This window comes from Pristiophorus japonicus, chromosome 23, assembly GCF_044704955.1.
Source record: "Pristiophorus japonicus isolate sPriJap1 chromosome 23, sPriJap1.hap1, whole genome shotgun sequence".
NCBI classification, from domain to species: domain Eukaryota; kingdom Metazoa; phylum Chordata; class Chondrichthyes; family Pristiophoridae; genus Pristiophorus; species Pristiophorus japonicus.
This window is the reverse complement of record NC_091999.1, coordinates 58,193,857-58,217,678: the sequence shown is the minus strand read 5'-3', so window position 1 is coordinate 58,217,678 and position 23,822 is coordinate 58,193,857. Positions and strand designations below refer to the sequence as shown.

General features: G+C 50.8%; 1 pseudogene; it reads left to right on the top strand.

The window, feature by feature from the left end:
* The window catches only part of LOC139235561 (Ig heavy chain C region-like), a 96,685-nt pseudogene that overhangs the window by 13,827 nt on the left and 59,036 nt on the right, over nt 1-23,822 (top strand).

Sequence of the window (23,822 nt, the reverse complement as noted above, 5' to 3'; positions counted from 1 at the left end):
CTCGAACTGGAGTCCCGTCTCGGTCAAGTCGTCCAGGACCAGGCCCTGCGGATGGTGTACGAAGCGAAGACGGCCGCGCTGAAGGATCTGCAGCTCGTCGGGTCCCGAGGCACGTTCGTGAGGTCGCGGATCCGGTTCCTGCGGGATCTGGACCGTGGCTCCGCCTTTCTTCTACTCGCTGGAAAAAAGGCAGAGTGTCCGTAAGCAGCGCTTGACGCTGCTGGCCGACGACGGCTCTCTCTCTCGGATCCGGAGGGCGTCAACAACAGGGCCCGTGAATATTACGGGGCTCTGTTCTCTCCGGATCCGTCCAGCGAGGAAGTGCATAGAGTTTTGTGGGAGGACCTGCCGAAGGTCAGCCCGGAGGGCGCAGAAAATCTGCAAGCTCCGCTAAGCCTGGCGGAGCTGACCGGTGCCCTCAACCGGCTCTCGAGGGGAATATCCCCGGGGCTGGACGGGCTGACCGTGGAGTTCCACAGGGTGTTCTGGGACGTCCTGGGGGGCGACTACGCGCGGGTCCTGGGGGAAAGTCTGGCGACGGGGAGATGCCCCTCTCTTGGCGCAGGGCAGTCATCGTCCTGCTGCCTAAGAAGGGTGATCTCCGCCTCCTTAAAAACTGACGCCCGGTCTCCCTCCTCAGCACGGACTACAAAATCTTTGCCAGGGCGATGTCTGCTCGCCTTGGTGCCGTGCTGGACAACATGATCCACCCCGACCAGTCCTACACGGTCCCGGGCCGGACAATCCACGATAACATCCATCTGGTCCGGGACCTCATCCATCATTTCCAGGAGGCTGGTCTGTCGGTAGCCTTCCTATCCCTCGACCAAGAGAAGGCGTTCGACAGGGTGGATCACGACTATCTGCTCGGAACTCTGCGCGCTTCCGGCTTCGGGACGCATTTTGTCGCCCGGATCCGACTTTTGTACGCCGCTGTGGAGTGTCTGATTAAGGTTAATGGGTCCTTGACGGCGCCCCTTCGCTTTAGGAGAAGGGTGCGCCAGGGATGCCCCATGTCTGGCCAGTTATACGCCGTCTGCCTGGAGCCTTTCCTGCGCCTCTTGCGGACGAGGTTGACGGGACTGGCTCTGCAAGGGCCTGGCGTGGAAGTCGTCCTCTCGGCTTACGCCGATGACGTGCTCCTCGCGGTAGAGGATCCCGCTGACCTGCGGAGGATGCGTGAGTGCCAGGAGATTTACTCGGCCGCGTCCTCCGCCAGAATCAACTGGGAGAAATGTTCCAAACTCCTGGTGGGTCAGTGGCGGGTGGACTCCCTGCCGGAGGAGCTCAGGCCTTTTGCCTGGAGCACGACCCATCTCCTCTATCTGGGAGTCTACCTTAGCCCCGACGAGGGAGCCTGGCCGGCGAACTGGCAGGAGCTGGAGGCCAAGGTCGCCGCTCGCCTAGGGCGCTGGACAGGACTGCTCCGAGTGCTGTCCTACAGGGGTCGAGCGCTAGTCATACACCAGCTGGTGGCCGCAATGCTGTGGTACCTGCTGGTCACTTTGACCCCTGCCCCTGCGTTTGTCGCCAAGATACAGAAGAAGCTGGTGGACTTCTTCTGGAACAACAGGAAGCACTGGGTCTCTGCCACGGTCTTGAGTCTCCCGCTTGAGGAGGGCGGTCAGTCGTTGGTGTGCGTCAGCGCCCAGCTCGCGACATTCCATCTTCAGACCCTGCAGAGATGCCTTTACGTCGAGCCCCCTCCGAGGTGGTGTGCTCTGGCGAGGTATTTCTTCCGCGAGCAGCATAGCCTCAACTACGACACGCAGCTCCTGTTTGTGAGTGTGGGGGGCGTCAGGACAGTCCGCCGGGAGCTGCCTGTCTTTTACAAGGAACTCATCAGGGTCTGGAACAAAGTCTCCACCAAGCGCAGCTCTCCGCCGGCTGGAGTGGCGGCCGTCCTGCAGGAACCGCTGCTCGGGAATCCGTACCTCCTCGGCCGAGGCTTTATGTGGCGGTCGGAAGAGAGGGCTGTGGCTGGTGAGGTGACCAGGGTCAGGGACCTGCTCGATTGCGGAGGAGCGGGCTGGATGGCGCCAGACACGCTGGCGCGGCGCTTAAATTCTGCCAACGCCCGCCACGCGGCCGATGCCATCGAGTCGCTAAAACAGCTCTGGGCCCCGACTCCGTTAGGTGCATCGAGGAGGCTCAAGCATGCGGGGATATCCCGTCTGAACTGACCCCCGTCTGGACGGAATTCCTCATTGGCGCCAAACCCCGGAACCTCCCTCGGGAGCAGGCGCCTCACAACTTGAGCCGCCTCGGGGAAATCCCCTCCGTGCCTTTCAGTTCCGCGCGGAGGGGTTTCCTGTACGGGCTGCTCCTGCACACTCTCAACTTTGTCATCCTCGCCTGCCGTCCTTACACGCCATGGCGTACCATCTTGCCGTCCGGAGGAGGCGGGGGTCCTCGATGGAGTGCACTCTATGCAGGGGCCCTCCCACTATTTGTCAGGGACTTGGCCTGGAGGGTGGTGCACGGAGCAGTGCCGTGCAATAAATTTTTAAGCCGGTTCACGGGCTCCCAGGCCGCCTGTAATTTCTGCGGTCTGGAACAGTCCGTGTTCCATGTTTTTATTGAGTGCACGAGGTTGCAGCCCCTGTTTTGCTATTTAAAGGGGCTGCTCCTGAAATTCTGGCTGCACTTCAGTCCCACACTCCTGATCTTCTGGCACCCTGTGCGGAGGGGAGCGGGTAGGTCCGAGGGCCTTCTCGTAGGACTGCTCCTGGGCACGGCCAAGGGGGCCATCAGCCGGTCCAGGCAGCAGGCGTTCGAGGGGTTCGTTCAGCCAGACTGCCTGCCTCTCTTCTGCGCATACATACGGTCCAGGGTGTCCTTGGAGATGGAGCACGCGGTGTCCACCGGTACGCTCGCGGCCTTCCGCGAGAGGTGGGCACCGGAGGGACTGGAGTGCATCATCACGCCCGGCAACCAAATTTTAACTTGATTTTATATTTTTAAGTTAATTTGTTTTAATTGCCGGTGCTTTTAGTGTCCCCCTTCCCTTTTATAGGGGGCACTTGGAAAAAAAATTGATTCTGTGCCCCAAAAAAAAAAAAAAAAATTAAAAAAAGGGACTTGTAAATGTTGGTGTTTCCCACAGATCGGCGGCACGGTTTAAGTCTTTTGTTTACTCCTAAAAGAGTTTGATGCACAAGGACCAATGGTGGAGCTTTGGAGGCGTGGCCTCTTCACTTGGAGCTGTGCTGCTGAGAGAGAAGGAACTCCCTACTTTGCTCCTGTCTGGGAGGCCTTGACTGAGCCCTGAGAACAGACCAGGAATAGGAGGAGGAAGGAAGGAGCTTCATTACCATTTATCCAGAGTGAGAGGAGGAGAGCAGAAGACTGCAACACCATTATTATTCCTACGAAGAGTTCGAGAGAGGGGAAAAAAAAAGAACAACAACTTACCAGTGTGGAAGGAGGGAAAGACTTCTTCAACCAGAGGTGGGTGTATTTTGGTGCATTCCCCAAAAAGACTTTGTTGTATCGGTGGGGGGGAGGAAAGAAGACCAATCGAGGGCCGGAACATCGCGGGGTGTGTGTGTGTGTGTGTGTGTGTTGAAGTGTGTGTGGGGGTCTTGCCTACAGCTAGGCCCACACACCACTGAAGCACCCCTCCCCCATTGCCTAGCCTGGATAGCTGGAGCTACCTGGCTGAAGAAACTCAATCACCCTAAATAACATCGTTGGGAGTGTGTATCTGTGTGGCTCCAGCTGCCCCAGGTGAAGACACCTTCTCCACCCACCCGAAGACCACCCCAAGGACTGTTTTGTTTGACATCTGGGGAGTGCGCCCACCCATCGCTGTGAGGGGAGATCAGCCCTCGCAGCTTCCCTCTTTCCCACCCCGCCTGACTCTTTCACTCTTTCTCTGTCTCTCCCCTCTCTCTCTGAGAGCCCTTTCCTCACAAGTGAACAAAAACAAGAACAATTAAGACAACTGAGCAGAGGGAGCAAGGCCCCTCCCCAATTGCCAACTAGGGGAGAGGTGTGCCTCTTTCAGAGCTCCCTCTGTTCAAATACTTAAACGAGGCCATTTAAGACCATTAAGGCCTGTGACTTTGGGGTGGGTGTAGGCCTTAAAGGGACCCTGTGATGGCGTCCCCATCCACGCCGTTGGCAGGGCCAGCGAGGACATATGCGCAGGTGGCAACCGCTTCCACAGCACCTCCTGTGCCTCCTGCTGCCCTGCCACCATTCAGACTTATAGCCAAGAAACACGGGGTCAAGAGCTACACTCACCCCACAATGAGCATCGAGCAGTGCGTGCGGGCGATGGCTGGGGTAGTCGGCCACTCGGCCATTGTTGCAGCCTCCAAGATGTCTGGGAAGGCCGTGTTCTTCCTGGGGTCGGAGCGACCGGTGTCCCTGGCCCTTGAAAAGGGGCTCACGGTGGGCGGGACGTTCCTGCCGGTGGACCCTCTCGAGGCCACCGCGCAGAGGGTCATCATTTCAAACGTCCCGCCCTTTGTTGCCGCTGAGCTCCTCCTCCCTCACCTACACCAACTGGGGGAGGTAAGGTCGGGGATCAACCCCATACCGCTCGGCCTCAGGGAGAACAGCCTGCGCCACGTGTTCTCCTTCCGGCGCCAGCTCTTTGTCCGGCTGGCGCGGGAGGAGACGACGGAGGGAAGTTTTATTGTGGTGCACGAGGGGACTGCCTACCACGACTTCTGGACGTCGGACGGCGTGCGGTGACATGCCTGCAGAGAGGTGGGGCACGTTCGCAAGAACTGCCCCGCCTCCAAAGCCGCCAAACTACCGAGGGTGGCCAAGGCTGGCGCCGCCGCCACCCCTCCCCCTCGTAGCGTCCACGTGCCGGGAGCCGTAGGTGCGCGGGAATCGTCGGAGGCCTTTGTTTTCACGGCCTCCGGCGGGGGGGGGGGGAGAGCGTCCGACCGGAAAGAAGGCACGGAAGAAGACGAAACATCTAGAGGCGGGACCCCTTAGTGCGCCAGACAATCTGTTTACCGCGCTCGGGCCAACCCCGTCACCGGCGAGCGCGGGGTGCCCTGAGCCCATGCCCGAGCCCTTGACCAGTATCACAAAGGCGCTCGGGCGCGGGCAAGATAAGAAAAAGGGGGGGGTGGAGCGGGAGGCCTCGGCAGACATGGGGGTCTCCCTGCCTCCACGCCCTCCCAGGAACAAAAGGAGGCGCCGCTCCAATGAGGCGGAGGGGGAACAACATCCCTCCGCAGAGGAGTCGGTGCCCGCCGCGTGTCCCGCGTCCCCCACCAGAGCCCCCAAATTGCGCTGTAGGCGCGAGGAATCTGTCCCCGGGGAGGGTGAGGCAGTCGAGGCTGCCCGGCCTCTGCCTCCCGGGGATGGCGTGAATGATCTGCCTGTCGTGGGGGGCGTGGGGCCAGCGGTGGAATGCGTAGCCGCCGGGTCGAGCGTCCCCGGGACTGAGGAAGGCAGGGCCGAACAGGCCGAACCTGAGCCCGCCCAGCTATTAATTATCTGCCCCCTAGAGTCGCTCGGCCCGGAAGAAACTGAAAATGGATTAATTTTAACGATTCTGTACACGCTGGGCCGGGGGGTGGCGGCGGGGAGGGGGAAGAACAACAACCCTCGCCCCCTACTTTGGAGCTGGGGTACTTGGTGGACCTGGAACATTACTTTGACCAGGTCTCTCCGTGTTCCCCGGTTCCTGGGGCGGAGGAGGAACCCCTTCCGCTGTCGCTTCCCGACCCAGTACCAATTTTAAAAGAGCCCAGTGGGGACTCCTCTGCCGTCGATCCTGGGGGTGGGATCGGGGCAGAGCCGGGGCCAGATGGAGCGGCCGGGCCGTTTGCCGTACCCCGTGCGGTCGACGGGCTGGCTGCTAGCGGCAACCTCCCGGAGGGGAACGGGGACTCGGTGGAGGACGCGGGAGAAGATCTCGAGTCCATCGCCAGTGAGGCGGTGGATCTCCTCGTGACCGCCGCTGATACCCCCGTCATTCCCGTAGAGGAACTCCGGGACTTTTTGGTCCAGAGCCAGGGTCGCCGCAACCGAACCCATCTGGCCCGGGAAAGATGGTCCGAGCCGGGGCTGCTCATCGCGTCCGTCCGCACCGCCGCTAAAAACATGGCCGCGGGCGGGCCCTTATTAAAGGCGCAAGGCCTTGAGCTGCGCCGGCTCAAAGGTTTCCTCACTGGGCTGCTGAAGGAGTGGAGGTCAACAAACGACTCCATTCCCCCCACCCACAATAGGTTAGGTAGAGGTTGCACTATGCTCTAGTCATGAAGATAACCATAGCCAGCCTCAACATCAACGGCGGCAGAGAGGCACGCCGTAGATTTAACACTTTTTCGCTCCTGCAGGAGGGGAAATATGCAGCGTGCTTCCTGCAAGAAACCCACACCGTTCCGGGAGACGAAGCCACGTGGCTCCTGGAATGGCAAGGAGAGGTCCGCAGGAGCCACCTCACTGCCACTTCTAGTGGGGTGGCAATCTTGCTGGCCCCGCATTTTCAGCCGGAGATCTTGGGGGTCGAGGAGCCCGTGCCAGGCCGCTTGCTGCACGTAACGGTTCGCCTGGGGGACGTGCCGCTCCATCTCGTGAACGTGTACGCCCCTCAGCCCGGCCGCAGCAAACACGCTTCTTCGAAGAGGTGTCCGCTTCTCTTGGCTCCGTCGACGTCGGCGACTGCATTGTCCTCGGGGGGAATTTTAACTGCACCCTCGAGGCGAGGGACCGCTCCGGTGCCCCGCAGAGCATGACGGCGAGGGAGAAGTTGTGGGACCTGGTCGGGTCCTTCGACTTGGTGGACGTCTGGCGAAATCTCCATCCCGACTCCAGCGCCTTTACTTGGGTGAGGCCTGGAGCAGGATGGTCCACAGTCGACCGCCCTTACGTGTCTCGGGCGTACGTTTCCTGCGTCCCGGCGGCCTCCATGCGGCAGGTGCCCTGTTCGGACCACCACCTGGTGCGGGCAGAGCTCGCTTCGCTCCGCGCGAGGACGGGGTCCACGTACTGGCATTTTAACAACCAGCTGCTGGAGGACGTGCGGTTCCAGGACTCGTTCCGTCATTTCTGGGCCGACTGGAGAAGGAAGCAGGGGGGCTTCCCCTCCTTGAGGCTATGGTGGGACGTGGGCAAGGCTGACGTCTGCGTCTTCTATCAAGAGTACGTGAGGGGGTCGACCAAGAGGCGGGCGGCCAGGGTCGGGCGCCTAGAAAAGGAGGTGCTCGACCTGGAGCAAGTCGTCGGGGACCCGGCCCTGCGGACGGTGTACGAAGCGAAGAAGGCCACACTGAAGGACCTGCAGCTCGTAGGTTCCCGAGGCGCGTTCGTGAGGTCACGGATCCATTTCCTGCGGGATCTGGACCGCGGCTCCGCCTTTCTTCTACTCGCTGGAAAAAAGGCAGAGTGTCCGTAAGCAGCTCTTGACGCTGCTGGCCGACGACGGCTCTCTCGTCTCGGATCCGGAGGGCGTCAACAACAGGGCCCGTGAATATTACAGGGCTCTGTTCTCTCTGGAGCCGTACAGCGAGGAAGTTCATAGAGTTTTGTGGGAGGACCTGCCGAAGGTCAGCCCGGAGTGCGCCGAAAATCTGGAAGCTCCGCGAAGCCCGGCGGAGCTGACCGGCGCCCTCGACCGGCTCTCGAGGGGAAAATCCCCGGGGCTGGACGGGCTGACCGTGGAGTTCCACAGGGCGTTCTGGGACGTCCTGGGGGGCGACTACGCGCGGGTCCTGTGGGAAAGTCTGGTGACCGGGGAGATGCCATTCTGTTGGCGCAGGGCAGTCATTGTCCTGCTGCCTAAGAAGGGCGATCTCCGCCTCCTTAATAACTGGCGCCCAGTCTCCCTCCTCAGCACGGACTACAAAATCTTCGCCAGGGCGATGTCTGCTCGCCTTGGTGCCGTGCTGGACCGCATGATCCACCCCGACCAGTCCTACACGGTCCCGGGCCGGACAATCCATGATAACATCCATCTGGTCCGGGAACTCATCCATTATTCCCAGGAGGCTGGTCTGCCGGTCGCCTTCCTATCCCTCGACCAAGAGAAGGCGTTCGACAGGGTGGATCACAACTATCTGCTCGGAACTCTGCACGCTTTCGGGTTCGGGACGCATTTCGTCGCCCGGATCCGACTTTTGTACGCCGCCGCAGAGTGTCTGATTAAGGTTAACGGGTCCTTGACGGCGCCCCTTCGCTTTAGGAGAGGGGTGCGCCAGGGATGCCCCATGTCCGGCCAGTTATACGCCGTTTGCGTGGAGCCTTTCCTGCGCCTCTTGCGGACGAGGTTGACGGGACTGGCTCTGCAAGGGCCGGGCGTGGAAGTCGTCCTCCCGGATTACGCCGATGACGTGCTCCTCGCGGTAGAGGATCCCGCTGACCTGCGGAGGATGTGTGAGTGCCAGGAGATTTACTCGGCCGCGTCCTCCGCCAGGATCAACTGGGAGAAATGTTCCGGACTCCTGGTGGGTCAGTTGCGGGTGGACTCCCTGCCGGAGGAGCTCAGGCCTTTTGCCTGGAGCACGACCCATCTCCTCTATCTGGGAGTCTACCTTAGCCCCGACGAGGAAGCCTGGCCGGCGAACTGGCAGGAGCTGGAGGCCAAGGTCGCCGCTCGCCTAGGGCGCTGGACTGGACTGCTCCGAGTGCTGTCCTACAGGGGTCTAGCGCTAGTCATAAACCAGCTGGTGGCCGCCATGTTGTGGTACCGGCTGGTCACTTTGACCCCTCCCCCTGCGTTTGTCACCAAGATACAGAAGAAGCTGGTGGACTTCTTCTGGAACAACAGGAAGCACTGGGTCTCTGCCGCGGTCCTGAGTCTCCCGCTTGGGGATGGCGGTCAGTCGTTGGTGTGCGTCAGCGCCCAGCTCGCGACTTTCCGTCTTCAGACCCTGCAGAGATACGTTTACGTCGAGCCCCCTCCTAGGTGGTGTGCTCTGGCGACGTATTTCTTCCGCCAGCAGCACGGCCCCAACTACGACACGCAGCTCCTGTTTGTGAGTGTGGGGGGCATCAGGACCGCCCTCCGGGAGCTGCCTGTCTTTTACAAGGAACTCACCAGGTTCTGGAACAAAGTCTCCACCAAGCGGAGCTCTCCACCGGCTGGAGTGGCGGCCATCCTGCAGGAGCCGCTGCTCGGGAATTCGTACCTCCACGACCGAGGTTTTAGGTGGCAGTCGGATGAGAGGGCTTTGGCTGGTGAGGTGACCAGGGTCAGGGATCTGCTCGATGGCGGAGGAGCGGGTTGGATGGCGCCAGACACGCTGGCGCGGCGCCTAAATTCTGCCAACGTCCGCCGCGCGGCTGATGCCATCGAGTCGCTAAAAACAGCTCTGGGCCCTGACTCCGTTAGGTGCATCGAGGAGGCTCAAGCACGTGGGGAGATCCCATCCGAACTGACCACCGTCCGGACGGAATTCCTCATCGGCGCCAAACCCCGGATCCTCCCTCGGGGGCCGGCGCCTCACAACTTGAGCCGCCTCGGGGAAATCCCCTCCGTGCCTTTCAGTTCCGCGCGGAGGGGTTTGCTGTACGGGCTGCTCCTGCACACTCTCAACTTTGCCATCCTTGCCTGCCGTCTGGACACGCCATGGCGTACCATCTTGCCGTCCGGAGGAGGCGGGGGTCCCCGATGGAGGGCACTCTACGCAGGGGTCCTCCCACTATTTGCCGGGGACTTGGCCTGGAGGGTGATGCACGGAGCAGTGCCGTGCAATAAATTTTTAAGCCGGTTCACGGGCTCCCAGGCCGCCTGCAATTTCTGCTGTCTGGAAGAGTCCATGTTCCATGTTTTTATTGAGTGCACGAGGTTGCAGCCCCTGTTTTGTTATTTAAAGGGGCTGCTCCTGAAATTCTGGCTGCACTTCAGTCCCACACTCCTGATCTTCTGGCCCCCTGTGCGGAGGGGAGCGGGTAGGTCCGAGGGCCTCCTCGTAGGACTGCTCCTGGGCACGGCCAAGGGGGCGCTCAGCCGGTCCAGGCAGCAGGCGGTCGAAGAGGTCGTTCAGCCAGACTGCCTGCCTCTCTTCCGCGCATACATCTGGTCAAGGGTGTCCTTGGAGATGGAGCACGCGGTGTCCACTGGTACGCTCGTGGCCTTCCGCAAGAGGTGGGCACCGGAGGGACTGGAGTGCATCATCACGCCCGGCAACCAAATTTTAACTTGATTTCATGTTTTTAAGTTAATTTGTTTTAATTGCCGGTGCTTTTATTTGTCCCCCTCCCCTTTTATAGGGGGCACTTGGAGAAAAAATATGTTTTTGTGCCAAAAATAAACCTTGTAACTGTTGGTGTTTCCCCCAGATCGGGGGGCACGGCTTAATGTTTTTTGTTTGCTCCTAAAAGAGTTCATGCACAAGGACCCCCAGGTCCCTCTGCATCGCAGCATGTTATAATTTCTCCCCATTCAAATAATATTCACTTTTGCTGTTTTTTTTCCCTCAAGCTGGATGACTTCACACTTTCCGACATTGTATTCCATCTGCCAAATCTTAGCCCATTCTCTAACCTATCTAAATTTCTTTGCAGCCTCTCTGTGTCCTCTGCACAACCCGTTTTCCCACTAATCTTTGTGTCATCTGCAAATTTTGTTACACTATACTCTGTCCCCTCTTCCAGGTCATCTATATATATTGTAAACAGTTGAAGTCCCAGCCCCGATCCCTGTGGCACACCACTAACCACCGATTTCCAACCAAAAAAGGACCCATTTTTCGCGACTCTCTGCTTTCTGTTAGCCAGCCAATTCTCTATCCATGCTAATACTTTTCCTCTGACTCCACGTGCCTTTATCTTCTGCAGTAACCTTTTGTGTGGCACCTAATCGAATGCCTTTTGAAAATCTAAATACAGCACATCCATCGGTACACCTGTATCCACCATGCTCGTTATATCCTCAAAGAATTCCAGTAAATTAGTTAAACATCATTTCCCCTTCATGAATCCATGCTGCGTCTGCTTGATTGCACTATTCCAATCTAGATATCCCGCTCTTTCTTCCTTAATGATAGTTTCAAGCATTTTCCCCACTACAGAGGTTAAACTAACCGGCCTATCGTTACCTGCCTTTTGTCTGCCCTCTTTTTTATCAGAGGTGTTACATTATCTGCTTTCCAATCCGCTGGTACCTCCCCAGAGTCCAGAGAGTTTTGGTGGATTTTAACGAATGCATCTGCTATAACTTCCGCCATCTCTTTATCCCTGCGATGCATTTCATGAGGACCGGGGGACTTTTCTACCTTGAGTCCCATTAGCCTGTCCAGCACTACGCACCTAGTGATAGTGATTGTCTCAAGGTCCTCCCTTCCCACATTCCTTTGACCAGCAATTTCTGGCATGGTTTTTGTGTCTTCCACTGTGAAGACCGAAGCAAAATAATTGTTTAAGCTCTCAGCAATTTCCACATTTCCCATTATTAAATCCCCCTTCTCATCTTCTAAGGGACCAACATTTACTTTAGTCACTCTTTTCCGTTTTACATATCGGTAAAAGCTTTTACTATCCGTTTTCATGTTTTGCGCAAGTTTACCTTTGTAATCTGTCTTTCCTTCCTTTATTGCTTTCGTAGTCATTCTTGTCAATGAGAATGTCTCGATTGCATTTCAGTTCTTAAATAAAAAACAATAAATGGCTTTTCTTCCATCGTGAGTTAAACACACAGCCACTCAATTAATTATGTTTCCTATTTTGGCCAATGTGAGGGCTTTTTATCTGAAGTAGGGTGTTTCGGATCTCGTTCCCAAGGCTTGTGCAGCCAGCGCTCCCAGTTCACATACAGAATGAGTTAGAAACTGGGTGGAGTTCTCTCATTACAGGATTCCTGAAGGTAACTTCAGCTGAGAGGGAGTAAAGGGTAATTTTAACTCACTGTACCTCTCACACGCACCAGCGAGAGGAGAAAGGGAAACGTGTAATTCATGTAACCCCCACTGCCCCTCCCGCAGGGAGATGGGAAGTGAACCACTCTCTTTTAAATGCACTAAGTTGCCATCGTACATTCTAACCCATGATCTAAACATTTTAAACTTGCCATATGAGTATTATATTCTGAAATAACTATTTATTCCACATAATATTTTTAAATAGGCTTGGGGGTGCAACAGTCCCTGTTAATTGTAAACTAACATGTTGAATTCTAATGGGCCATGTCTAAACTGGTGACTGAATCCTCTCCGAGTTTCTCACAGTTGTGTCCCTGATGTTGCTGAAGGCCATCGGTTGAATTGTTGCATTCGTTCGGCTGATGTCACCTTGCTCCTCACACAGAACACATTTACACAGAGCGGAGGAGAATACATGTGAAAGTGAGTTTGTGTGTGTTCACATGTAAGTGTTTTGATGATTTTGTATAAGTTTGTGTTTTTGTGTAAGTGCACAATTACACATGAAACACAAAGACTTACATATAAAGACATACTAACAACCTGAAACATAATATTATACATGACTAGAATATAATGAAAACCATCATTGTCAAATCCAGTTGTTGGTACTCTCTGAAACTTTGAACAAAACAATAATACACGTCAATCGAAACGTACACTAACACAACAGAAACTTATACTCACTTACACAAGCATAGACACACATATCAATCCAGACACACACTTACACAAAACACACTTGCACACATTTACACACATATCAACACCTACATCAATCTACACACACATTTACACAAAGCACACACACACTTACACACACATAAACACACACATCAATCCACACAAACACACTTACACAAAACACATTTATACACACTTACACACACATAAACACACACATCTACCCACACACACACTTGCAAAAACACACTTGCACACACATCAATCCACACACAGACTTGCACAAAACACACACACACTCGTAAACAAATGCATCAAATCAAATACAGATTTACACAAAACACACACACGCTTACATGCAAACACACTATTGCACTTATACACACACAGCAAAACACACACTTACACGAAACATACACACACAAACACTCACCAAACATGAACAACATTGAGACATAACCATACACTTACAGGAAAACACATACCTCAACACACTTACACAAACATGGACATGCCTATAAATCCAAACACAAACTAACACAAAACACACACACACACACACTTACATGTGAACACAATGTTACACGAAAACTCACACACACTTACTCATCAACATAAACAAACATTTCGACATAACAACACATATACATTTACAAACATGAACAAAGCATAATTTTAAAATTGTGTCATTACTATTTTATCAATTTTTGTAACTGCTGATAAAGCTTCATTTAGAAATAGAAACATCAAGGCCAAAATTATTAATCAATAACATAAAGGTATACATTGCGTACCAGTTCTTGTCATATTTTTGTAAAGCCAAGCTCAGTAATGAATTCTGAGTGACCATGGTCTGTATAATTGTTCTCAGAGAAGTGTTTCCTGCCACAGAGAGGGAGGGAGATAGAGATAACATAGAAAGTCAAAGGCAGTAGATAATATGATCTACTGTAAGGCTACAACAGCTGTAAATTTTCACAGCTTTTGAATGGGAGAAAAATGGTATAAAGTAACAGCTCTTCTACTCAGAAGGCAGTGCGAATCAAGCGAACAGGAGATAAGGAGTCGGCTCCACGGTCAGCTCGAGAGGACGATATCGAGAATTAGACTGTGACTATAATTTGTTAAGTATTACTTTTTGTAACAGAATGTAATTTACTTGATAAAACACTGTTTTTACTCACTATACCTGTATTAAAAGTATTTGGTATGATGTGAACAAGAGTTTCCCAGTTTGAATTAAGTATATACCCTGGAAATAGCTGAATTGCTATAGTTAGCAAAGCGGCAAAAAGCTGCTCATTGGTTAAAAACTACATCTGGCGACCACGAAGGAACAAAACAAAGAGATATTGAACTAAATGCAATATACTCAATAATCAAGTTAATTGGGAACTCTTATAATTTTTTCTGTCCATTTGAAAACAAGTTCTTGTGTGTCACCAGCAGATGCAAGGCAGATCAAATCTTGTGTAAGGTTGATTTACGTCAACTGCTAGTGACTGTTATCTTCATTAAGGAAGCTTACTTAAAAATTATTAATTTTCAGATGCCGGAGGAGTGTCTTTTGGAAGAGTATCAGAAAAAGTTAGAAAAAAGATGTGACGAAACGCAAGTGCAGACACTGTTGGTAGATTGCCTAGGGAAGAATCCGAATGTATCCCTTAAGGATACGGTCACTTTCATTGATGAACAGATTAAAGCTAAGAAATGGAAGCTGGGTAAGGCGATGAATCTAGTCACCTGTGCAGCTTCGTACTTCGCAGGACGTCAATCAAATGTCAAGAAAGAATTAGAGGATAAAATATCAGAACTGGAAAAAAAAATTCGGCTAAGAATGAATAATTGCAGAAAATAGATTCAGACATTAAACAGAAAATTGTGAATTTGCAGAGTCAATTTGCCTCAGCTACTGCAGTAATGCTACAGCAGCGTATCAATGCAATTCACGTAGGGACTGCAATGTAAACAATTAGGAAATCTTGAGATGTAAAATGAAGGTCTAAGCAGAGAGAATAAACGTCTCACCAAACAATTAGAGGACTCATGGGGAACAATGATAGAGGCTTTGCATCGACCCCTTCAAGGGATAAATTATAAGGTTGCAAATCGGAGCTCAGAATTATGATGAAGTTCTTGAACTTATAATTGCTACGTCGGTAACACGTGCTTATGTAGGTACAGCGCAAATGTATAACGCATTGAACTGAATCCGTAACCTCTGTAATACTTAAACAGCCGGTCAGCAGTTTTTTTACGTCCCTGAGGAAGAGATAAATAAGCAAGTACAGCCACTCTGACCGTCGGATAGACTGGGGTAGAGGGTAAAATGGAACAAAACAATGAGGAGAGATGGACTATTGCATTTACCACTCAGAGACCGTCGGATAAGAGTCGACAAATCAATGTAACTCCGCTGATATCAATAGAACTATCGATGATTTTGCAGGAGGATAGCTCCTCTCCAAAACCTGTATAAGTTATGCTTGAAAACTCTTGTATTTCGGAGGTTCCACGACTGAACCTTCCCTTGCAATTGCTGGTAATAAAAGCGAGTTGATCCTGGGATTTCGTGTGTTCACTTCCGTGGTCGTTATACAGTGGGAGAAAGGTGAGGTGTCGATGAACTATATCAGTTCGTCCACGTCGAAGAGGAGAAGTCTCCTTTTTAACCCCAACATTTGGCGTCATGAACCGGATGCAGACCTTCCGACCTGGATCACGTGACAGCTAAATGGTAGTGAGCATGTTTTTTTACCACATGCAGCTGTAGCATTGACGGGGAAGGAGCTAATTTGTATAAAGAATTTGAAGGGGTCAGCTGTAGGACAACTTATAACGAACCACAGATGGTTGAAAACCAAGGGTGGGATAGGTGTATGCCTGAGAAAGAAGGAATGCAACCGCAGGGGGAGTGGACCCCAGTGATCGTTAGAGGAAATATAAGGCGTATGTCCTGAAGCATGACGTGTTAATCACACAGTGAAGCTGGTATTGATCGTGTGCAGCGCAAACAAGAAGGAATACAACCTAAACTGTGGGGTGGGACCCCAGGATCCTAGGAAAACTGGCCAGTGGGATAAAATGCGAGCTGAGATAAATGGAAAATTAATAAAAGAAAAGAAAAATGTTGGATATCAAATTGAATTTACAAAGGACAGTTTGTTTTTATCAAAAGATAGAAATTTGATTTTGAAAACTGCAGAGAAACAAAGATGTTGAGCAAAATGGACTGGAGGAAGATCATCAAAATACAAAACCTAATTTGAAGAAACGAGATTTAAATTGGCTGTGAAAAGGATATTGGTTGAAATATAAAAACTTATGAGTTAAACCCGACAAAGCTTTGTGCCGAGGAAGAGAAACAAAGATGTTTAACTATGGACTGGAGTAAGGTCATCAAAAAATGATTAAGTTCAGATTCAAAAGGGGGAAAAGATCTAAGCTATGTGAACTCAGCACAGAAAGAAAAACTGGGAATTACAGGATTCTTAAAAAGGTGGACCGGCACCGAAGTTTAGATTTTGTGCCGAGAGAAAATAAAACACAAGATTTGCTCAGTGAACGGGACCATAAAAAACCAAAATGCTGGATTGTATATAGCTTGCGTGGAAACTGGATTTCTGTAAACAAAATAGCTATTAAAATGTGTGGTCTCGCTTTAAATCAATGAAAAACTCGTTGGCACGTATTTGAATTGGGTGTGCAGAGAAATTGGAGTTTAATCTAAAATGCTGCCTTTCCCGCTGAGAAAGTTTTATTTTGACAACTTTACCAATAATTTCTGCTATTTTAACGGATTCCTAATTTCTTATCAAGTTTTGAAAGCACAAAGAGTTGTGGTAATATTTTCAGATGGTTACTCGAAGTCACGTCATGACGCCAGACCTTCTTACAAACCTGTAGTGGAGTTAACGCTTTCCATTGAAAGATATTTTATACTGGACATTATTAGTTTGGATTTCTTAATAAAAGAAAAAAGACTCACCTGACAGACAGAAGAAATGTTGGGATATTCAGAATGAAAACAAAACGAAGAAAGCCTATGTAATATTACTCACCTGCTACAGAGGACAGATAGATACTTAAACACATCACATTCAAGAGTTAGAAGCTAAGATAAATAAGCTGGCAGAGAAAAAGACAGGACCAGATGGATAGTGCAGAGCACAGCCATAGCACCATCACCTACGGTAATAGAGATAATGTACCCCAAGGTGGGTAAGTGCAGTCCACAACCCCAACCTAACAGTCAATCAGACAGGGATAATGTGTTTGGAGTAGAGGTGGCCCCGTCACCTGATAATGGCTATTTATCAGTGGCACTGATATGCACGACCACCATTCGCTCCAGCGGATGTAGAGCAGCCCACATTGCCATACAGGAGGTGCCCCTCAGCCCACAGGAGACAAATTCTATTGAAGAAGTTACCACGCGCTAAAGCAAAATAGTAGTGATACAGAACTCTGACAAAAGACTGGAGTAGAATACTGTGACTCAAAAGGCAGGGAAAAGGGTTGGGGAGTACGGGGAACGAAAGTGGATTGAATACAAAAACCACTCTGGGGCTGATGACCGCAACAGAAATGATGCAGCATTCTTGAAAATGTTTAAGGATGGACTAGGAAAGGCACATCAAAAGATAATTAAGTGAGTATTTAAGACAGGAGATGATTATGATGAAACTATGATGAGGCTCTGAGGCTTGCGAGGGGAAAATGAGTAAATATCTATACAGACAGTCGATATGCTTTCGGATTAGAGCATGATTATATGATAGCCTGGAGCAGACGGTGATACACGACCTCAGGAGGAGGACCGATTAAACATGAGGAGATTGGGAAACATCTAGTGGAAGCCTCCTTCCTACCCCAGGAGTGTGCGATAATAAAGATCAAAGCACACGTAAAAAATAATGATCAGTATGAACAGGGGAATGCATGGACAGATGAAGCAGCAAAGCGAGTGGCAGGTACACTGGCCGGGGAAGCCCAAGGCAGAGCATGTACAATTGGGCCTGAGGAAGTAAATATGCTTGAGGTACAGGGAGAGGCCACTCCGCAGGAACAGGAGGGGTGGAAGCAGAGATGGCCAAACAAGGGACCGACGGGATATGGAGAAAAGATGGGAATGTGGTGGCCCCGGAATGCATCCAGGGGAGCCTATTAAATTTATCCCACGGGTATGTCCATACAGGTAGAACAAACATGATAAACTTGATGTCCAGATGCTGGTGGTGGAAGGGAATATCTAGAGATATAGAGGACCTCTGCAGAAGGTGAGTGATATGCGCAAAATGCAACCCAGGGGGGAAAGTAAAGGTCAGAATGGGACATCAGCCCCGACCGAAGGGATTCTGGGAAAATTTGCAGGTAGATTTTACTGGACCATTATCCAGCAACAAGGGGAAAACATACTGCTTAGTTATAATAGACACGTTTATGAAGTGGGTAGAAGCTTTCGCCACGAGGAATTGTTCAGTAGAAACCATAGCCAGGATCCTAGCAAACAAAATAACGGCACTGCAGCTGAACTCAGATCAAAGTTCACACTTCACAGGGAAGATAATGAAACAGGCGTGCGCTTAGGGATTAGGCAAAAACAATCCCACATCAACGAGACTGGAAAGGGATGGGTTGACAGGATACCCCGAGTACAAATAAAGCTCAAGGCAACCCCTAGTCAAACGATAGGAATGATACACTTTTAACTAAAATAATATGGAAATCTGTAATGGAACTCTGTAAGCAATTACATGATATAGAGTCAAAGGTTAGAGATCAGCAAATCAAGGATTTAGAGAACGACACTAAGAAACAGAAGTTCCAAACACCCCAAATAGGCAGTCAAGAGATTACCCCAGAGAGGTTCGGGATCGCATCCAAATGGATCGGTCTCTATCAGGTAATCATGGTAAGTTATGGTACTTATAAGGAGTATCGGCAAGTGGAAACACTGGACCCAGTTAAAAAAGCATGGTCACTAACTAACCAGTGACGACCGGAAAATATTGTTTTTTGCAGGACTCGAGAGCTCGTGGAAATAACGTGGAGTAATGCAGCCTCATATCAGTGACAACAGACTGAGGGATGGCAAGGCCTGTATTACAGGGACTTGGGCGACATTAGTATAATAAAACATCAAAAACACTGATGGTGTCGGACGGAGCAACAGTAGAGTTAAATAACGGGCATAAAACAACGTTACAAGGAAACGAAACAACATTGGGGATGAGCCAATAATATAGATCCATAATTAGTGGGAATAAGACCGCGGTGTGTTTTAGAATCAGGAGGGACAAACATACTGCACCAGGGGAAGGGTGTGCAGATTTCACTCAACATCTGTGAATGGTGGTGGAGGGATATCTCCAGAGATAGACCCACCAACACGGCCCCATCCACTAGTTTAGCAACAGTGAGCACTACCAGGGCCTCGACCATCACACCCCCAGCGCCACAAACCTGTCCAACTGTGAAGACTGGGGAAAAGAGAAATTGATAAGGCAGACCAAGGATAAGATACACTTCAGGGTACGTCAGCGAATAATTACTGTATTCCTAAATTTAAACAATAAAGCTACCCCAACATCTGCGGGTTAAACAGTATAAGCCTGTATAGAAACATGATCCTTCGAGCACTTAAAGGCGCTGAATCCAAAACCATGAAGTTTAATGTGTAAAGAGGGTCAGGTAAAAAAAAACGGGACAGGGGAAAAAGAGGGATACTAGAAATGGTACGAGGCAGGATACACGGCAGGATACGTGGCAGGATACACTGCAGAATACACGGCGGGATACGTGTATGTGGCGGGAGTTGCGAAACGAAAGACCTGCACACGATAGATGATTGAGTTAACGCCTTCGCATGAACCTGACAGAGATTGCTGGAAAGGGATAAGGATAATGAAAAGATACAGGCACAGCTGGGTAATGGCGCATAAAGCGAATTATTACAGTGGCCCACACATTGCGAGACCACACCAGAACTATAAATGAATAAAGCATAACGCAACTTAAGTAAAACCATACAGACAGAACTATTACGTGCAGGATATGGAGCATGGTTGCTCAATGGAATACAACATAACATAGAGTAGCTTCAGAATAGAAAGGTGCCGGATTGGATAACACTCGATATATTTACCAACTGGACCTTAGACAAAAACATGACTCATGCCTGCGAGGTGCAGAGAAACAGTCATGCTTGGGTTTCAAAGGCCAGCTGTGTTACCGGACATTTAAATAGATTTTTTATTATCTCTACCACAGTATGATGTGACAGCAGGAGATCCTCTATACCAAACAATGCAGGAGAAATAAGGAATCAAACTCGCGTGTGGTATGATGACAAACCAGAAATGTAACTGAGGAGAACAGTACTAAGAATCTCAGCATATGTAGATTGTTATAAAAATAACCAAGTTGCTTTATGTCGAGATCCACTACAAATGATCGAAGATGATTGTGGATATAACCAAGTGGACGGGTGCACCTTGAGCATCACCCCCACTAACACAGGACTACAAAATTATCGCTGTTTCACGAGGATATGGAGAATGATGTGTGACCACCACGGCAACTGAAATGAAGAAAGGAACACCTCATGCACCATTATGGATATTGACTTCTGCTTTACTCCACTTGATGAGACAGATATAAATGGGTTTATTATAACCCTGGAGCTAAAGGAGGAATGATCGATGGGACAATGATGGACATTGCCTGAGGAGGTTATGCGAAGACCAGCGGGCCACAAGGAAAACCGATACTCGAATTGAAAGAGAAACAAACTCGACTGAATTGGACACCATTCGACAACATAGAGGATACTCCAGGAGGGGCAGAAATTCGGCAGAACAGTGAAGACCCCAAGTGGAGGGAAGATATATGAAACAGCAGATACTCCAGGCACGGCATAATTCGAACACCGAGAAAATGTTGGCTCCAAAGGACTTCTACATGAACTAAGCTAGACTCAATGTACTGGTTGTAGTGCAAGGGTGCTCACCTTGCTAGTATTATCCTTTAGAAAGCTGTAACTGACGTAAGAGGCAAGCCCTAGCCCGTACTATAGTTAAAACATTGAAGAAAGGGAAATCAGACAGTCCGGCGGAAAGGACATACATAGTATAACCTTGATGGGAAGCCAACAGATAGCTCCAGGAGCTCGGGAAGTAGCACTACCCAAGTGAAAGGACAACCCTGGAATCTCACCCATGTGAAATTAATTGCGAAATGGCCTATCTTGGGCATATAGTGAAGGGCCATTAGCGGGTAATTGTAAGGGATAAATAGTAAGGTTCTAGATAGGGGGTCAGAATTATACCGAAGGTAGTGAACTTATCAATTGTCGATGTATGTAACACTTGCTTATATAGGTATAACACACTTATACGCATTATATCATAGCTTAACCTGAGTAACACTTAAACAGCCAAAGTCAGCAGTTTTGTTTAAATGTCGCTGATCAAGAGATAAAGCAGCCAGGACAACCACACCAGGCGTCGGATAGACTGGGTTAGAGGGCAAAATGGAATAAAACAATGATGAGAGATGGGCAGTTTCATGTACCACTCGGAGCCCGTCTGATAAGAGTCGACAAATCACTGTAACTTCGCTGATAGCAATAGACCTATCGATGATTTTGGAGGAGGATAGCTCCTCTCCAACACCTATATAAATTATGCTTCAAAACTCTTCTATTTCGGAGGTTCCAATACTGAACCTTCCCGTGCATTGCTCATAAAAAAAACGATAAACCTGAGGTTTCGTTTGTTTATTTTCGTGTTCGTCATACAGTGGGAAGCTGGACGAGGTGTCGATTAACTATATCAGTTAGTCCACCCCGAGGGAGAAAAGCCTAGTTTTATCCCAACGGAAGGGCAGGTATCGATTAACTACATCAGTTAGTCCACCTTGAAGGAGAGAAGCCTCCTTTTTACCACAACACCTTCCCTCCTCACCCCTCCTCTCCTCTCCTCTCTCCTCACGTCTCTCCAATGCTCATCTCCTCTCCTCTCCCCTACTTTCTACCCTCCTCTACTCTATTCTCCTCTCCCACCCTCGCCTCTACCCTCTCCTCTCCCCAGTCCTCTACTCTAAGCCCCTCCCCTCTTCACTCCACTTTCCTCTCCTCTCCTTTCCTCTCATCACATCCACTCTCCGTTCCACTACTCTCCCCTGCTCTGCTTTCTTCTCCCCTCTCCTCCCCTACACACTCGTCCCCTCCCTGCTCATCTCTACCCTCCTCTCTCCCCTCGTCTCTCTTTTCCTCGCCTCTCCACTACTCTCCTCCTCTCACCTCTCCTCTCCTTCCCACTCCTCTCCTCTCCCCTCTGCTCACCTCCTTATCCTTTCATCATCTCTCCTCTCCCCTCTCCTCCCCCATCCTCTCCACTCGGCTCATCCCTTCTCCCATCTGCTCCTCTATCCTCTCCACTTCTCTTCTCACCTGTCTTCCCGTTCTCTCCTGTCTCCTCTCCTCTCTCCTCTCCCCTCTCCTCAACTCTCCTCCCCTTTCAGCTGTTCTCCTCAACTCTCTTGTGCCTCATTTCCTCCCCTCTTGCCTACCTTTTCCACGCCTCTACTCCATTCTCCATTCTCCTCTCTCCCCTACACTATTCTCCTCCCTTTCCCTCTCCTCCATTCTCCTCTCATCTCCTCTGCTGTCTCATCTCCACTCATCTCCTGTCTTCCCCGATCCACCCCTATCCTCACCTATCCTCTCCTCTCTCCTGTTTTCAGGTCGCTTCTCTCTCCACTCTCCTCTCTCCTCTCCACTCGTCTCCACTCCAATTATCTCGACTCCTCTCCCCTAAATTCTCCCCTCCTCTCCTCACCCCTCTCCTCTCCTCCTCACCTCTTCTCTCCTTTCATTTTAACTTCTCTCCTCACTTGTGTCATCTGATGTTCTCCCCTCTCCTCTCCTCCCCGCTCCTCTCCTTCCCTCTGCTCTCCTGTACCCTCTCCAGTCCTCTCTTCTCCACTCCTCTCCTCCCCCTCCGACCCTCTCCTCCCCTCTGCTCTCCTTTCCTCTACCCTCTTTTCACCTCCTCCTCTCATGCACTGTCTTCTCTCTCCTCTTCTCTCCCCTAACTTACCCCCCTCTTCTCCACTCACCTCTACTCCCCTCTCCGTTACCCACTCTTCTATCCTCTCCTGCCCTCTCTTCTAATCTCCTCCCTTGTCCCCTCGCTTGTCCTCTCCTCTCCTCTAATCTACTACCTCCTCTCTCCACTCTGCTTTCATCTTTTCTCTGCTATCCTCTCATCTCTTCTATTCTCCTCTCCATTGCTCGAATCTCCATAGCTCTTCTCTCCTCCACTCTCATCTCCACTTCCCCTCTCTTCACCCCTCTCCTCCTCTCCCTTCTCATCTCTTCTCGCCCTGCTCTCCCCGCTCTCTTCCTCTCTTCTCCTCTGACGGTCTCTCCTCTGCTCTCCCACTGCCCTGCCCCTCTCCTCTGCTCTACTCTCCTTATCGCTCATCCTCTCACCTCTCCACTTCTCTCCATTCCTCCCTTTTCTGCTACGCTCCTCTCCTCGTCTCCCCGCTCCTCTCATCTCTCTTCTGTCCCCTACCTTCTCCCCACCTCTACACCACTCTCCTCTCCACCCCTCTCCCCTACACTCTCATCTCCACTCCCCTCGCCTCTCCACTCCTCTCATCCCTCTCCTCTCCCATACCTTTTCCTCACCTCTATTCCACTCTCCTCTCCTTCCATCTCCTCTACACTATCATCTCCTTTCCCCTCCTCTCCTCTCATCCCCTCTCCTATCTTCTCTTCTCCCCTCTTTTCTCCTCTCTTCTCCTCTCCTTTCATCTTATCAACTCTCCTCTGCTTTCCTCTACTCATCTCTGCTCTGCTCTCCTCTGCTCTCCTCTCTACTTCCCCTCTCATCTATCCTATCCTCCACTAACCTCTCCTCACCTTCCTGCTCATCTTCACTCTTTCCTTCTCCCACCCTCTCCAATCATCTCCTATCCTCTACTCTGTTCTGCTGTCTTCTCCACTCAACAGATCTCCTCTCCTCACCTCTGCTCTCCAATTCCCCATCTCTCCTCTCCTCCACACTCATCTCCTCTCGTCTACTCCCCTCCCACCTCCTGTCCTCTCTCTTCTCCCATCCTCACCTCTCTGCTCCTTTCATCTCCATTCCTCACCTCCAGTCTCTACATTCCCTGCTCTGAGGAAAATAAACAATTTGATGGCGTGTGACTGTATAGCATCGGTCGCCATGAATCCGGACTGACCATTGTAAAAATAGCACACACGTATCCTTACTGACCAATATATTATCTGCC